Source organism: Fukomys damarensis, unplaced genomic scaffold, assembly GCF_012274545.1.
Source record: "Fukomys damarensis isolate Sample0158 unplaced genomic scaffold, DMR_v1.0_HiC HiC_scaffold_19, whole genome shotgun sequence".
Classification (NCBI taxonomy): Eukaryota; Metazoa; Chordata; class Mammalia; order Rodentia; family Bathyergidae; genus Fukomys; species Fukomys damarensis.
Window position 1 is genome coordinate 24,570,903 of NW_022900931.1, and position 16,254 is coordinate 24,587,156.

Genomic DNA, 16,254 nt, shown 5'->3' on the forward strand with positions numbered 1-16,254 from the left:
ATTTTCTTATTCTTTTCTTTTCTTTCTTTTTTTTTTTTTGAAACAGGGTCTTTCTCAGTTGCCCAGGCTGTTGCCCAGGCTGGTCTCTCTTGTGATACTCCTGCCTCAGCCTCCCATAGTGCTGGGATTATAGGTGAGGGAGTTCCAGAGTCCCCCTGTCCTGGTAGCTTCTCAGGCAGCAGGTTGACAGCTGTCACACAGCTGGGTCCCCTGGGGCAGGGCACGAGCTGCAGCCCTGAGATGCAAACCAGGGACAGGTGGGTTAAAAATAATACTACCCACGCACCCACCAGCCACCTCACCAGCTCTGCAGATGTGGCCTTCCCCGTGCTGTTACTGTTTTCTCCAGTTGGATTCCGTCTTTTCGCCTTCCTTCTGGGTCTTTCTCTGAATTCTAACCCCTGATTTTGGTTTGCATCTCATTCTGTGCAAGCAGTACCAGACTTATACCTGCTTCCACTTTGGCAGTGTTAGAGACTGAACCCAGGACCTTGCACCTGCCAGGCGAGTGAGTGCTTTTACCACCCGGTAATCCCCAAGCCACGCTCCCTGCCCTGCTGTCAAAGTTCTTATCTTTGTAGTGTAAATTTTTTTGTAAAAAATTAAACTAAGATGAAATATGTGGATTAGGTACAATTCTCAGACATTCATAGTGATCATGAAAATAAGAATAGAACAGGGCTGGGATTTAGCTCAGTGGTTCTGCCGCCTGCCATGCAAGCGCAAGGTCCTGAGTTCGATCCCTGGTACAAAAAACTAAACAAAAAAACCTAAACCAGAATAAGCTGCGTCTTAATAACTTATTAAACCTGCATGTGAAGACACTGTGAAAATCTTATAGAACCACATTTAAGAAGCGAGCTAAGTGGAAAGTAGCAAAAATGCCTTAAGTTGCTGAACAATTGGCCCTGTAGCATTAAATAACTTGCTCCAGTGAAGTCAAGCAATTAATCTTGCATGCTCGGCATTATAAGAAAACACCAATTTCCCTACTATAGCTAAGTTATTTGAACAAAATCTCCCTAGGCAAGTTTGTCTTTGAGTGGCTTTGTTGTTGAATACTTACAAAATGATTATAAAAATGACTACCGCTGTTTTTAGCACAGCGCTGACATGACCTTTTCACAATTTGAGTCTGTAAAGATCTCCTGCTGATATCACTGCCATAAACTACTTCCACTTGTGCCATAAATCTCAGGACCAGTCAGTGAGTCACACACGACCCTTCCTTTGCAATGTAGAACAGAGAGAGGAGAGAGACAGAGACCGAGAGAGGAGTCAGGCTGAGAGCAGGCAGACCTGAGAGGGACCAGGGCCAGTGGCCAGCTCTGTATGCACGGCAGTGGGAACCCCAAGCGCAGGGCTCCGCCCGCCCCTCACCTGTCCATGGTGCTGTCCAGTGCCTTCCTCACTCCCCGAAGCCTTGGCCCAGGAGATCCTGCCCAGGCAGTGCCGCCTCTCTGCCTCTGTCTGACAGAGCCGGGCCTTGCATTCAAATGTGAGCTTCCTTGGGCTCCTCCCCACCCATCAGCCCAGGTAGCCCAACGGCCACCGGCCTGGTTCAGTGACTGTGGGTGGGGCCTTCACACGCAGGGTCACACTGGCCCAGGGGCCCAGCTCTGCCTGGCATTCAGGCTCCTTAGGGTTGCTGTGTAAGAAGCCAGTACACCACCTTGTTCCCCATCTAGGCTTCCTGAATGAGTAACAGCCCACATGGCCCACGGAGGTGTCAGAGACCAAGAGCAGTGGCAGCAGCCATTTCCTAAATTATAGTCGTGGGAATGAAAATATATATTATACGTGTGTGTATAACTTTTTTTTTGCAGTGTCAGAGATGGACCCAGGGTCCCCTACAAGCTAGGCAAGTACTCTATCACTGAATGGCTGTGCATCCTATGGTACTACTGTACATCCTTGTGGCACAGGCCTATAATCCCAGCATTTTGGAAGGCTGAGGCAGGAGGATCTCAAGTTTCACCCTAGCCTGGGCAGCTTAGCAAAACCTTGTGTCAAAATTTAAAAAATAAAACAAAAAAGGAAAAAATGGAAACAAATGGAAAAATGGAAACTACTTTGCAAATAGTAGAAGGTGGAGAGGGTGAAGGGAAGGCAGGGGTATGGGGAAAAAATGAGAACCAAGATCTGGTATGTAAAGGTACAAGATCCCAATGATGAATGTAACTGACCTAAAAAGTACCAATAAACTCAATGAAAACAAAACAAAACAAGATAAAAATAACTGGGGATTAGCTCAGTGCCAAGGCTCTAGGTTTAATCCTCAGGATCAGAAAGAAGAAATAAAACCCAGTATATTTGTTTATGTATCTATGTATTTCTTTTTGAGACAGGACCTCGCTCTGTAGTTCAGGCTGGCCTTGAACTCACTATGTAGCCCAGGTAGGCCTTGAACTAATGGTGATTCTCTTGTCTCAGCCTCCTGAGTGCTGGGATTATAGGCAAATATATTTGAAAGCACGACAATAATGGCAATTCTCACACTCACTTAAAAGCATTGAAACGCATCTAAGCAGCAGTGGTAGGGACAGGACTACCTAGTGGCGAGTGATTAGGCTCAGTTACATAGGATTCAGGACCAGAAGCTTCTGCCTTCCAGTCCACTCATATTTTTCTTTTTTGGCTGCGTTACAGCCAAAGAGATTTATACCAAAGAGATTTTGAATGAACCATCTTTCCTGTTTAAAAAAAAAAAAAAAAGTCTTTAGGGCCGGGTATGTAGCTCAGTGGTTCCACTGCCTGCCTGGTAAGGACAAGGACCCCAGTTTGATCCCCAGTACAAAAAAAAAAAAAAAAAGTCTTTAGGGCCGGGTATGTAGCTCAGTGGTTCCACTGCCTGCCTGGTAAGGACAAGGACCCCAGTTTGATCCCCAGTACAAAAAAAAAAAAAAAAAAAAAAAAAAAGAAGAAAAAAAATCAAATTCGAAGTCAGAGGAAGCTGTATACAAAATGTTTATCCCACCAGGCAGAATCGGGTTTAGGCGGATCAGTGAACGTGGGACACAGGCGGGGCTTTTCTGATGCGGGTTTGAGTCCCTGCCCTCCTGCTCGCGGTCCCTGAAGCCTCCTCCTCCCTCCCACTGGTGCACACGCAGTCTTCTCCCTGTCTGTGGACGCTGGGTCCCCACCTCCCACACTCAGTGTCTTCCTTCCGGTCACTCACCGAAGACCTGGGAGCCTGGCCGTCCCAGGAGCTTGTGGCCTCTCCTCCCCGGGTACCAGGCGGTGCCCCACCCCCGTGCCACCTTGGTTCAGTGCGGTTTGCTCTCATACAACGCTCGTGCTGCCCTGTTTGAGCCCGGAAGGCCCGGTCTCGTGTACCCTTACGGCCCAGCCCTGAGTTTATTTCCTGTCCCCTCAGATACCCTGAGCGGCTGAGACTCTTCCCAACCTCAGGGAAACCTCATCCCCACTGCTTTCCCCTTCCCTAGTTCATTTTTCTCTTCAGCACTTAGCACTTAGACTCGATTTTGCTTCACAGTCTGGATTTTATTTCTGAAAGGTTTCTTCTGGGCACCAGCGAGATGGGAGGTGGCAGTCGTTCTTGATACCCCAAGTTCCATAGAAGAGTTGGGCAGCAGAGAAAGAGGCCTAACGCATCCTCTGTAAAGGGGTGTGGACGTTTGAATCTTGTTTTTGGTGGGGGGAGTTGAGACAGGGTCTTACTCTGCAGTCCAGACTGGCCTTGAACTCACTATGGAGCCCAGGCTGGCCTTAAACTCATGGCAATCCTCCTGCCTCAGCCTCCTGAGTGCTGGGATTACCACTGTGTGCTACCATGTCCAGTCATTTTTAATTGTTTTTAATTGGTGTGGAAGGGATGTGGGCACGGGACACCAGTGCAATACCTGCTGTACATTCTCTCGGAGGACACCAGCTATGGAATCACACACTTTCCTGCCTAGGAACTGAAACCAGGGCCTTGTGTATGCCAGTGCATGCTTTCCAAAATTTCTATTAGTTTTTAAAAATAAAAACACAGGGCAGACACACAGGGCAGAGCTGACCGCAGGTGAGCTGACCGGCCTCTCCTCCTTGCCACATCGGTCGCGGTGACTCCAGTGCACACCCTGGGCCATCACTCCGCGGGGCGCTCGTCTCCCCAGCTGCCCTGTCTGCTTCTGCCTACTCGGATCTTAAAGACTCCACAAACCGGGAAGGCTGTGCAGTAGTTTTTCTTGCGTCTCTTTCTTTCTTAGCTTCATGTCCTCCGGTTTCCTCGCCTTGGCACAAAAGGCGGGGTCTCCTTTTTACGGGACAAGGGGCCCCGTACACACGGATGGCACAGTTCCTTCCTCCCGTGACCTTCCTGACACCGGGCCTCTCCTGTGGGGGACCCTGGGACGGGCGGAGCACAGGCCTCTCTGAGCCGCAGGCTTCATCCTGGGAGAGGGTACTGCCACACTGCGGTTCCGTTTGTACGTCCTTCTTTCTTTTTGAGGGAACTGTACAGGGCTTTCCACGATGCAGACATTCCTGTCCCGGTGTGCAAGGGCTCAGGCTGTGGGCTTTGCCTCTGCCCAACTGGTTTTGGGGTTCCCGTGACCCCTTTCAGAGTATGATTACTTGCCTTGTGCTTGCGAGGCAGGCGGCACCACTGAGCTACATCGCCGGGCCTCAAATATATATTATATCCTAGAGCTGATGGTGTAGCAACGTTTGATGTGCTTTCCCTGATCCCTGCTTTGTGCTAAGTTTTTTCCTGTACTTACTCCTGGGCATTTGTGTGTCTTTTTGGAAATGTCTGTTTGGATGTTTGTCCAGTTTTAAATTCTGTTACATGGGCCAGGGATTTAGCTCAGTGGTGCCACTGCCTGCCTCACATGCGCAAAGACTCGAGTTCAATCCCCAGTTGGTCCTCTGATCTGTTTCAAAACAAGTTACCTTTATTCCAGTCAAAATTCACAAAACAGGTTTAGAGATTAAGATGTGGAATATATATACATATATGTGTGACTATATATATACACACATACACACATATATTAATGGTCCCACAATTCCTTTTTCCCCTTTTATGCTTGTAGTACAGAAAGAAGAATATGCTCATTCTGGGGAGTTGGTACAGACATGAAACACATCTTAGGCATCTGATATCCTTAACCTTTACCAGATATATGGTTCACAAGTATTTTCTCCCAGCCTGTGGGCTGTGTTTTGCTGCAGACAGTGCTGGCTTGTGTTTCAGTCTTTAATCCATTTTGAGTTGAATTTTGCCTTTGGGGTAAAGGTCCAGTTTTATTCTCTTGGGGGTGGACATCCAGCATTCCCAGAACCGCTTACTGAACACTGTCTTGTTGCCGTTGTTTCCTCCGCTTATTAAATGTCCCCCGAAGGTCCTGAGCTTGGGGCTGGGTCACCAGCCTGCACCATGACAGCAGGGGTGGAGACTGATAAACGCCTTGGGTCATGGTGCCTAATGTTTTTATTATGTTATTGGATTCATCTTGCTGGTGCCTTGATTGGGGACTTTGCATATCATATGCTTCTCATTTTCTTTGAGCCAGAGTCATATGTACTGCGGGGCAGCCTTGAACTTGTGATCCTCCTGCCCCAGACCTCTGAGTGCTGAAATTACAGGTTTGAGCCACCACGCCTCTCTCATAATTTTCCTCTTCTCCTCTATCTCCTCCTCCTCTTCTTCCTTCTTTTCAGTTCCAGGGATGGAACTCAGCAACTTCAAACCGAGCTATATCCCAGCTCTTTTTAATTTCTTGAGACAGTGTCTTGCTAAGTTGCTAAATTGCCCAGGCTGGGCTTAAACTTGTGACCTTCCTGCCTCAGCCTCCCGAAGTGCTGTGATTGCAGGTGTGCAGCTGCCTGGCTCATAATCATATACTTCTGGCAGCATTTTTAGCCGAGAGAGAGAGAGAGAGAGAGAGAGAGAGAGAGAGAGAGATTGGCTGAAACTTTAAAAGCCTAGGCTCTCCCTCTCTGCTCAGCTGACTGGTGGGCAATTCCACACCTCCACACAAAGTTTATGACCTCACAAGTTTATCCAGTGGCTGGAAAGCAGAAAAGTCAGGTCTGAGATTTGAACCCCCAGTTCTGTCATAGCGGTAAAATCAACCCTACAGATCTGTAGTTTGAATCTCCCCTCCAAACCCTCGCTGAAATCTAACTGCGCTGCGATGGTGCTGAGCGGCGGGGTCCCGGGAACGCTGCCCTGGCACAGAGATGAACCTGTGTCTCAGAACCCGCCGGTTGCCTGGGAAACGCGTCCTGACGCACAGCGTATGCCTGCCCGCCTGCGCACGCGCACGCACACGCGTCCCTCCCCACGCGAGCCCTGGGCCGTGCTGTCCAGAGTGCGAGGTCTCCTCAGCTCCTGGCTCCCAGCTCTTGGACCTCTCAGCTTCCAGAAACGTGAGCCAAATACATTTCTATCTTTACAAATAATTTACCCAGTCCACAGTATTCTGTTATAGCAGCAGAAAACAGACTAAGACAAGATCTTAACGGAGCTTGGCCGTGTCAGTGTAGAAATCCTCCCCCACCGCGTGTTACTGGATCAGCATTGCCTTGGGCTGCGTATTCCAGGCACAGTCAGAGCCTTCGGTACCGTAGCTGGCACATAAAAACACAGAGTTGACCTTGCGGATACTTAAATCTAAATCTAACTGAAATATGGGCATATTTTGTCAAAGAGGCTCTTCCGCCACAATTGTCTGTGCATATTTATTTGCTGCATTTTACAGAGTGGACCTCGTATGGTGTTGAAGAACCTAATAAACACAATCAGTGTACGTTCCTCTACAACAGCTCCTGGGGTTTTGAGACGCTTTCTTTGCAGGGCACGTCTGTAAAGAGGACTCTCAGCTGGGTGAGCTGCACACACCTGTCATTTCAAGAACTCTGGTAGGCTCAGGCAGGAGGACTGTAAATTCAAGCCCAGCTAGAACAATGTAGCAATTTACTGAGACCCTGTCTCAAAATAAATGAATGAGCCAGGCGTGGTGGTGCACGCCTGTAATCCCAGCACTCGGGAGGCTGAGGCAGGAGGATAGCTGCAAGTTTGAGACCAGCCTAGGCTACATAGTGAATTCCAGGGCAGTATGGACAACATAGTGAGACCCTCTCTCGAAAGAAAGAAAGAAAGAAAGAAAAAGAAAGAAAAGGAGCTGGCGATGTAATTTAGTGCATAAGGCCCTGGATTCAATTCCATTTCCATGAAAGGAGGAGGGGAGGAGGAGGAGGAAGTTCTCTCCAACATATAAACATCAATTAGGTAATTAGTACATGGAAATGAGACTCCCGGAGAGAAAAGAATTCTGTTTCTTTTGCTGTTCTACACCTTTGGGAGCAATGCAAAAAATGCTTTTAAGAGAAATTTATGTACAACATTTTTAAAAGCTGAAATTATTCATGTGGCTAATATTTATTGAAAACTTATTATGAGAAACCATAAGGCAGTCACAGAAGGGAAATAATGATGTGCATTATAATTCTTCAAGTGGTTTGTAATGCTGTTGCAAGCTTTAAAAATAGACAGAAATACTCAAATAATAATATAAAAGAATTACTTAAGCTTGAAAACCCAGCTACTGGGGAGGCTTGGGCAGAAAACTCAAAAGTTAGCCTGGGCAATTTAAGGAGACCTTATCTAAATAGAAAAAATAAAATAAAATAAAATATTGGTCTTCATCTAGCTCTGTCCTAGTCAACATGGGGTACGCACGGTGGAGGAAGCTGAAATCGAAGGCACAGTACTTACCTAGTGTATGTGAAGCTCTGGGTTCCATCTTCGACATTGGGAGGGTTGGAATTCCTCAGCTTCATGACAGCTGTAAACATGGTCGTGACTGATGAATGGATAAGATTTTATATCTTTGGGGTGGGGGAATGGGGATCAAACTTGGGACCTTGCACTAGTGAGGCAGGCGGTGGAACCACTGAGCTAAATCCCCAGCCTGGATAAGATCTGAATAGAGAAGACAGAACAGAGAATTCCTGGGGGACAGATTAGGCCAGGGATGGCGAACCTTTCAGGGACCGAGTGCCCAAACTGCAACCCAAAACGTCCTTATGTATGACAGTGCCAGCTCTGCAGTTAAATCTGAGTACTGAGGTTTAGCTTAGAAAAACAAACTTGCACAATAACATCCTTTGTCTTAAAAGAAAAACACAACACTTTTCAATGATACAAACAGCTTTTCATTGAAAGGTAAAAGTTTGCATTCAGCATGCTTTTGCACAGTTAATGTGATCTGTGTTCCCTGTAATTTGTCAAACCTTGGCTTATCGGCCTCAGTTTGAGAGCAACATTTGTAACACTCAGGTCATCTGTTAGTCTGTTTCTCCTGTCGGATTTGATAGGATGCAAAGCTGAAAACAACTGCGTACAGGCAAAGGATGACCCATACAGGCCAGGCATGGTGGTGCACGCCTGTAATCCCAGTACTTGGGAAGCTGAGGCAGGAGGATTGCTGTGAGTTTCAGGCCAGCCTGAACTACAAAGCAAAACTCTATTCTCAAAAAAAAAAGATGATCTGTACAAAGTGAAAAAAAGCAATCCCAAGTGCTTTCATTAACTTGATATAATTTGACAGAGAATTCCACACTTTAAGGGTTTCATTTTCAGAACTACCCATTATGCTGCCCTCTGTCCTCCCTCCACACTCCAGCTTCTCTGTCTTTTCATGTGTTGCATGTAGGACACAGAGTTTCTTTTTCCGGATAGAGCTTTCTTTCTTTCTTCCCTTTTTTTTTTTTTTTTTTTTTCTTGTTCCAGGATTGAATTCGGGTCCTTGCACTTGCAAGGCAGGTACCGGAACCACTGAGCTAAATCCCTTGCGCCCAGATAGAGCTTTCTTGAAATCCCAATGCCTCCATTTCCAGATTTCCAAAATCTAACCAGCGTAAGCAGGAAAGATCAAGCAAGTTCTTCGCCTTTGGATTTATCTGAGGAAAACATGGAGCGGTTTCCATCTTAGGGAATCATAAAAATCTGTTACTAAAATTCTGCTTTGCAGCTGCTATGGTGCCAAAAAATTCCTTGGCGATTTCCCGATGGCGGGTAGGATCATCTGCAAATGTTACAGAGTTTTCTAGATGCAGTTTTAGATTTGGGAAACATCTCGGCTGCTCACCTTCGAAGTCTGGGGCCCTTTGGCTCGCGTGCCGATGGAGAGACCGCTGGGTGCCTGCTGCAGTGCGTGTGCTCTGGGTTTGCCACCACTGGTCTAGAGAATAAACCCAGGGGCTCTTTGAAGCTGCATGGTTTTGGGCCCGGAATCTGGCTTTAAAAAAATGTGTTTCATCAGGAAAGAACTCTTCCCTCAGGAGCTAGGGATTTGGCTCAGTGGCACTGCGCCTCCCTTGCAAGCACAGGGTTCTGAGTTCAATCCCTAGTACGGGAAAAAAAGAGCTCTTCCCTGTCGAAGTCACTCGCACTCTCCTTACCGATTGTGTGTGAACGTGAGAGCTGCTCTCTGGGTTGCGTGGTGTGTGAGGAGTTCCTCATCCCTCTGCAGGGGCGCAGACTGCATGGGGAGGCTTTGCTGTGCGTGTTTTAGCAACACTGAGCCACTTAGCTGGTTTGAACAATTGTTCATAGCCAAACAATGATGAGAGAAAAACCTGAGATGTGATTCATATTTTCCTTTCTTTTCTTCTTCTCTTTTCTAGTTCTGAGGAAACATATTGAACAAACAAGCTACTTTTTTTTTCTTCTGCTTTCTCTGTTTTTTTTTTTTTTTTTTTTTTTTTTTTTTTTTTTTTTTTTTGAGACAGGGTCTTGCTATGCAAGGCCTAGGCTGGCCTCAAATTCATGGTGATCCTCCTGCTTCAGCCTCCTGAGTACTGGGAATACAGGCCTGAGCCATCACACCCAGGCTTTTGTTTTTGTTTTGTTTTGTTTTGTTTTGAGACAGTGTCTCACTATGTAGTTGAAACTGACCTGGAATTTACATGTAGCCCAGGCTGGTCTCAAACTCACAGTGATCCTCCTGCCTCAGCCTCCTGAGTGCTGGGATTACAGGCATGCACCACCACACCTGGCTTTTTTTTTGTTTGTTTGTTTTTTTGAGATAGGGTCTTGCTGTGCTTGCTGTGTAGTCCAGGCTGACCTAGGACTCTCAATCCTCCTGCATCAGCCTCCCAAGTTCTTTGATTATGGACAAGTTTCCCCACCCCTACCTCTAGGAGCTTCTTTTTTGTTTGTTTTTTTGAGACAGGGTCTCACTATGTAGTTGAGGCTGACCTGGAACTCACTAAGTAGCCCAGGCTGGTCTTGAACTCACAGCGATCCTTCTGCCATGCCTCGGCCGCTCGAGTGCTGGGATTACAGCCCGGCTCTAGGAGCTTCTTAAGAAAAACTTTTTTTAAAGATAGGGTCTTGCTTGTTGCCCAGACTGCCTCAGCCTCCTGTGTAGATGGGATTATAGGTGTACATGACAATATCTGTTTTAAGGAAAAACTACAGCTAAGTAACTCATCTAACTGTAAAGAATTTTAAATTACTAGGACATCATTTTTTATTTATGTCCAGAATCAGAAAGCAGTTTATTTCTTGGAAGGCCCTATTTCCAGTTCGCCTTTCTTCTGAAGGACACATTCTATCTCTTTTAATTACAAAATCTTTGTCAATACCTGGGAAATTGAAAGGAGTGGAGATTAGAAAAACAATTATATCTGGTGCCGTTCAGTCCTTAGCTGTTTTCTTCACTGCGTGCACTTTTGCCTCGCCGTCTTCTCCTGAAAAACCACAGCACAACTCGGTTAGTTCATTTGTAGTGAAAAGAAACCAACCCTTGGAAATCCGTGCCGCAGGTGGCTGCACGTTGGCCACCTGGACCAGGCCCCTTCCCGCCGTCGAGGGAACCGCAGGGGCTGCGGCCCTGACCTCGCAGAGCCGCCCAGACAGCGTTCCTGTCGCTACTTCTGCCACCAGCGGGCTTGGTCAATGCGATACTTAGTTGTTTTTAAAAGAACCTAAAAAAGGGCCCGTGTGGGTGAAAGTGTGGCTTTTGGAGTAAGTCAACTTCTGCATCCCCGATTTTTGTTTTTCTCAGTTGTTGGCAGGCGCCTGGCTCAATTTCTCTTCCATCTCGTTTGGGAATGACTCAGCTCTGCGCAGCTGCCGGCCCCTTCGAGGACCCGCAGGGCCAAGTGTTCACCAGAGGGAGAAAAACAAGTTATTCGTGAGGGGAGAATGAGCCAAGGAAGCTTCACTGACCAGGCGCATGCAAGACATAGTTCAGAGAAGTAGGAAAGGGATTTGTAACCAAACACAAATAAATCTGAATTAAAAAGAATTTTTTTTTTAGCAGAGATAATGGGCCAGGGCTTTAGCTCAGTGGTTGACCACCTGCTTCGCAAGTGTAAGGTCCCGAGTTCACTCCCTGGGACCAAAAACACCGAAAAAAAAAAAAAAAAACCCAACTAAGAGGTATAAAATGTTATTCCAATTTTCAGACGTGTAACTGAGGTTCTCAGAAAGTTAAAACAACCAGGCATATCGGTGCACATCTGTACTCACAGCACTGGGGAGGCTGAGGCAAGAGAAATGCCACGAAATTAAGGCCATCCTGGACCATATAACAAGACCCTGTCTCAACCACCCCCAAAGAAAAGGTAATTTAACAAATGAGTTAGCCTAGTGCACGCATGATACTCTATAAAGATTGTTTGTTTATAAAGTATTATCTTAGTTGATATGTTTAGAAGACAATGCATTTCGAAAATGAGAATTGTAACCATCAGGAAGTTATCTGCTCTCATAATTTGGGGTTTTCTGAATAGTAAGAAAATGTGAATGTGCAGATTTCAGCTTCTCCCGTCTCTCTGTGAGTGAGCAGATCCCACTATAGTCTAGATCTGGTTGGTAAGTCGCAGCGCAGCCAGGGACCCTGCAGTGACAAATCCCTACTGTTCCAGCACGGGCCGGTCTGGACCTGAACTTTGATCCTCACCAGCCTAGGTGACCTCCAAAATCTCCCTGCACCACCCAGTGCTGTGACTGTGTGACTTTATGTACCATTAGGAAATGGCTGTGGTGGCAGGGTCAGAACTTGGGTGCTTTTTATTTATTTTTATTTTTTCCCCGTTAAGTTTATTAGTACATTTAAAGCAAACATATGGTTACATTTATCATTGGAATCTTGTACCTTGACATGATACATCTTGGTCCTTGTTTTTTCCCCATTCCCCTGCCCTCCCTTTACCCCCTTCACCCTTCCCTATTTACAAAGACTTTGTTTCTATCTTTGCACGTTTTTTCTTTTCCCCTACCCTTCCCACTTCCCCTTTAGCCATTTTCTTCCTATTTCACACTCTCAATTATATCATTTGAACCTTATTTACATTTTTTGTTTTTCATACCAGAGAAACTATTCAGTATTTACTCAAGTGTGTCCTATTTATTTCACTTACGAGTACAACCTCAGTGTGCATCCATTTAGCTATAAATGTTTCTAGATTCTCATTCTTTATGGCTGAGTAGCACTCCATTTTGTAGAAAAACCACATCTTCTTTATCCAGTCTCCAGTTGATGTGTATTTGGGCTGTTTTCAAGTTTTAGTTATTAAAAGCTGAACCGCTATAAACACGGGTGAGCATATATCATTGTGGTACGAGTCTTTTAATTCTTTTGGAAAGATACCCAGCAGAGAAATACCTGGGACAAATGGAACCTCTAGTCCTAGTTGTTTGAGGTATCTCCACATTGATTTCCACAGTGGCTGCACCAGTCTGCACTCCCACCAATAATGGAGAAGAGAAGAGTTCCTTTCTCCCCACAGCTGCTCCAACATTTTTTATTAGTTGATTTCTTGATAGCAGCCATTCTTTCTGGGTAAGGTGGAATCTCAGTGTTGTTTTCATCTGCATCTCTCAAATGAGTGGGTGCTTTTTAAATAAACAGAAATGCCAGTGAAGTGGAGGTCATTCACATGATGCAGAACTTTCCACAGGATCTTTCTTTCTCTTTATGGCCAGGTGTGTTCCAAACACCAAACTCACACCCTGCGTTTGCTTGCTGATGGAACAGTGTGAGATCTTTTTTTTTTTTTTATGGTACCAGGGATCAAACTCAGGACCTTGCGCTTTCAAGGCAGGAGGCGGCACCACTGAGCCAAATGCCCCCAGCCCTTTTCTCATTTAAAAATTTTTTTTGACATGGGGTCTTCCTAAGCTGCTAAAATGCCCAGGCTGGGTTCCAACTTTTGATCCTCCCACCTCAGCCTCCCAAAGTGCTGTGGTTACAGGTGTGCACCAGCCTCAGCTCCAAATTCTTCAGCTCATCCTTAATCCTGCTTTCCTGTCCCATAAACCCCAGCCTCGCCCTGATCCTCGCCTGTGAGCATCTTCACCACAGGTGCCATGAGAGGCCTTTCCTGTTGCCAGAGCAAGAGAGGGAGCGTGAAGGCCTGAGGCACTGGGCACCGCGGCTGTGTTGAATCCATTCATTGTGATCCTGCCGCCCGCCTGTACTAGTTTCTTTGGATTGAAAAGGAATATGCCAGCCGGGTGTGCTGGCGCACGCCTATAATCCAAGCACTCGGGAGGCTGAGGCAGGAGGATCACTGTGAGTTCGAGACCAGCCTGGGCTACATAGTGAGTTCCAGGTCAGTCTCACTACATAGTGAGCCCCTGTCTCAACGCCCCCCCAAAAGGAATATGCCCACCTTGTAAAGAAAAATCAATTCACAGTTCCCCCTATTGAGAAGAATCCTAGATGCGCTGTGTAATTATTTTTGACCCATACAGATAACCCCAGAATCTTAATTATGGCGGACACAGGATCACCCTGCGCCTGAGTCTGCTTGTAGAAAACGCGCCTAGAACAGGAAGATCCGCAGGAGAGATCAGGGCACTGCGGTGATGCCCGGGGAACGGAGGGAACAGGATCGCTCTGTAGATGCCAGCTTTGGAGATAGGTGGAGGCGGCAGTTCAGTTGTGCCACAGCGTGCAGTGTACCGAATGCCACTTGTGAATGATTCACTCTGTGTCGTGTGAACTTCACCTCCATGTAAGAAATAATCCGGATTCACGCAGCATCTGGGAGCTCCACAGCCAGGTGGAGGACGTGGGACGCGAGGGTCCTGGCTTCGTGCGCTCCGTGAGCTGCGGTGCGTGACAGCAGCGCAGGGCAGGGTGTGCGAGCGGGAAGGGGCCGAGGGGCGACCCAGGCCTCCCAGTGACTCAAACAAGGGAGATACTAGAGCTCCCGGCCTGCTACATGTTCCAAACGCAAGTTCGTGCTCTCTAAGATTGAAGAATGAATTTTAGGACGATGGAGATTAAGAGTAGAAAGAATTTCTTTTTTTTTTTCCTCAGTGCTGGGAATCAAACTCAGGACCGTGCAGCGCCGCTGAGCTACATCCGCAGTCCTAGAGAGGATTTATTGAGGGAAAGACAGCTCCTGTGTGAGGGACAGGTGGGGACACCCGGACAGAGGGGGAGTCCAGCCATGCCGCCCTTCAAAGGTGGTTTATAGAGCAAAGCCCCGAAGTGAGGTGGGAACAAAGTGGGACAAAACTGTGAGACCCAGGGCCGGGGATTTGGCTCAGAGGTTCCGCCACCTGCCTTGCAAGCTCAAGGTCCCAAATTTGATCCCCGGAACCAGTAACGACAACAACAAAAAAAACCCTATGAGACCCAGAGAAAACTGCAAGGTGGGCATGAGGGGAACAAAACCATGATCAGCCAGTGAGATCGCAAGTACAGCCACCCAGGTGACATTGCTTATATGGGAAAACAAGTCCCGCGGCAAGCAGAGAAGGGATTTCTGGAAAGACGGAGATTGATGCCTATTTAGAGTATCAGCCACGGCTGTGTGCCTCCAGGGGATGGAGGTGGGTGCAGTGCTGATTCAGGAAATAATTCCGGAGATGAAATATGAAACACTCTGTCTCCCAGCCTGTCCGCTGTGTGATCCGCAGAGCTCGTGTTCTCCAGAAATGGAAGAGTGAGTCCTGGAGACAGCGGAGGTTGAGTGGGAAGTTAATTTATTGGTAGGAAAGCTGCTGAGGGGTAGGAGGGGTCCCGTGTGGGGAGCCGGGGAGTTTATAGGGTGAAACCCACGTGGGTACAGCGTGGGCCACTGTCGTGAGCATCCAGTTAGGTGACAAACAGTCCTTAGGTGACGGTGTCCAATGGGGAAGCAAGTCACGTAGGGAGCGTGGACGGAAACAAGACTCTCGCAGGATGCGGAGGTCCAAAGGCACTGCTCCCCACTGGGGTGGGTGGGGACATCTGTCTAGGCTTCCTTAGGCCCGGTATTGGCTCACTGAGGGAACGTGCAGGTCTGGTCAGCTTGTCTTTTTTATTTTTTAAAACAGGGTCTCACTGTGTAGTTGAGACTTCCCTGGAACTCACTAAGTAGCCCAGGCTGGTTTGAAGCTTGCAGTGACCCTCCTGCCTCCGCCTCCTGCGTGCTGGGATTACAGGAGTGCGCCACCACGCCCGGCTTTGTCAGTTTATCTTTATCCTGAGGCCTGGGTTCCAGCCAATGTTTCTCTGTTTCTCTGGGGCAGCTGTGCTGTGTGTGTCTCTCCTTCCTCCTGACTCTCAAGTGCATGGCCCTGACTGATTGATCACCTCTGATATTCCTGCCTGACTCGTCTGTGTGTAACAGTGCCCTTTCTCTTTTCATAGTGCTAACCAGTAACTGTGTCTTAGTTGTTTTCTATGCCGAGGGCTCATCTAACTGCTGTGTAATAATTTCTGACTAACTTAGCTGTCTGCAGTAATAGGACAGCAGTGGGAGTTCTGTCTGCCAAAACGAGTGTCCCTGCTTGTGCTGCAGGCAAGTCTGTCACGGAAGCGAATCAGTGAAAATGGTGAAGTCTTAGCTTCGTCATGGGCTCAGGATGTCTTCGGATTGGACCCAGGGCCTTGCTCTTGCTAGGCCAGCACAGTACCATAGAGGCACAGCCTCCAACTCTTTTGTGTCGCTTGGGGACAGGGTCTCGCCAAGCTGCCCAGGCTGGGCTGCTGCTCGAAGTCCTCTTGCCTCAGCCTCCCCAGTAGCTGGGTGGGGTTATAGGTGTGTGACCCTGAGCCTGCGTCCTGTGCTGCATACTCTGTACCTGATCTTGTGACTCAGGACCTCTCACGAGGTGAGGAGTTGCCATCAGTTTCAGCCCTAAGGAAACTAAAACAGCTACCAGTTCCTTTATATCAAACTGAACCGGGTGATATAAAAATGTAGGCCTTTTTTCCAACCCCATTCACATAGGTGGAATTATTTTTTCTTTTTCTTTTTTCTTTTTTTTTTTTTTTTTTTTTTTTTTTT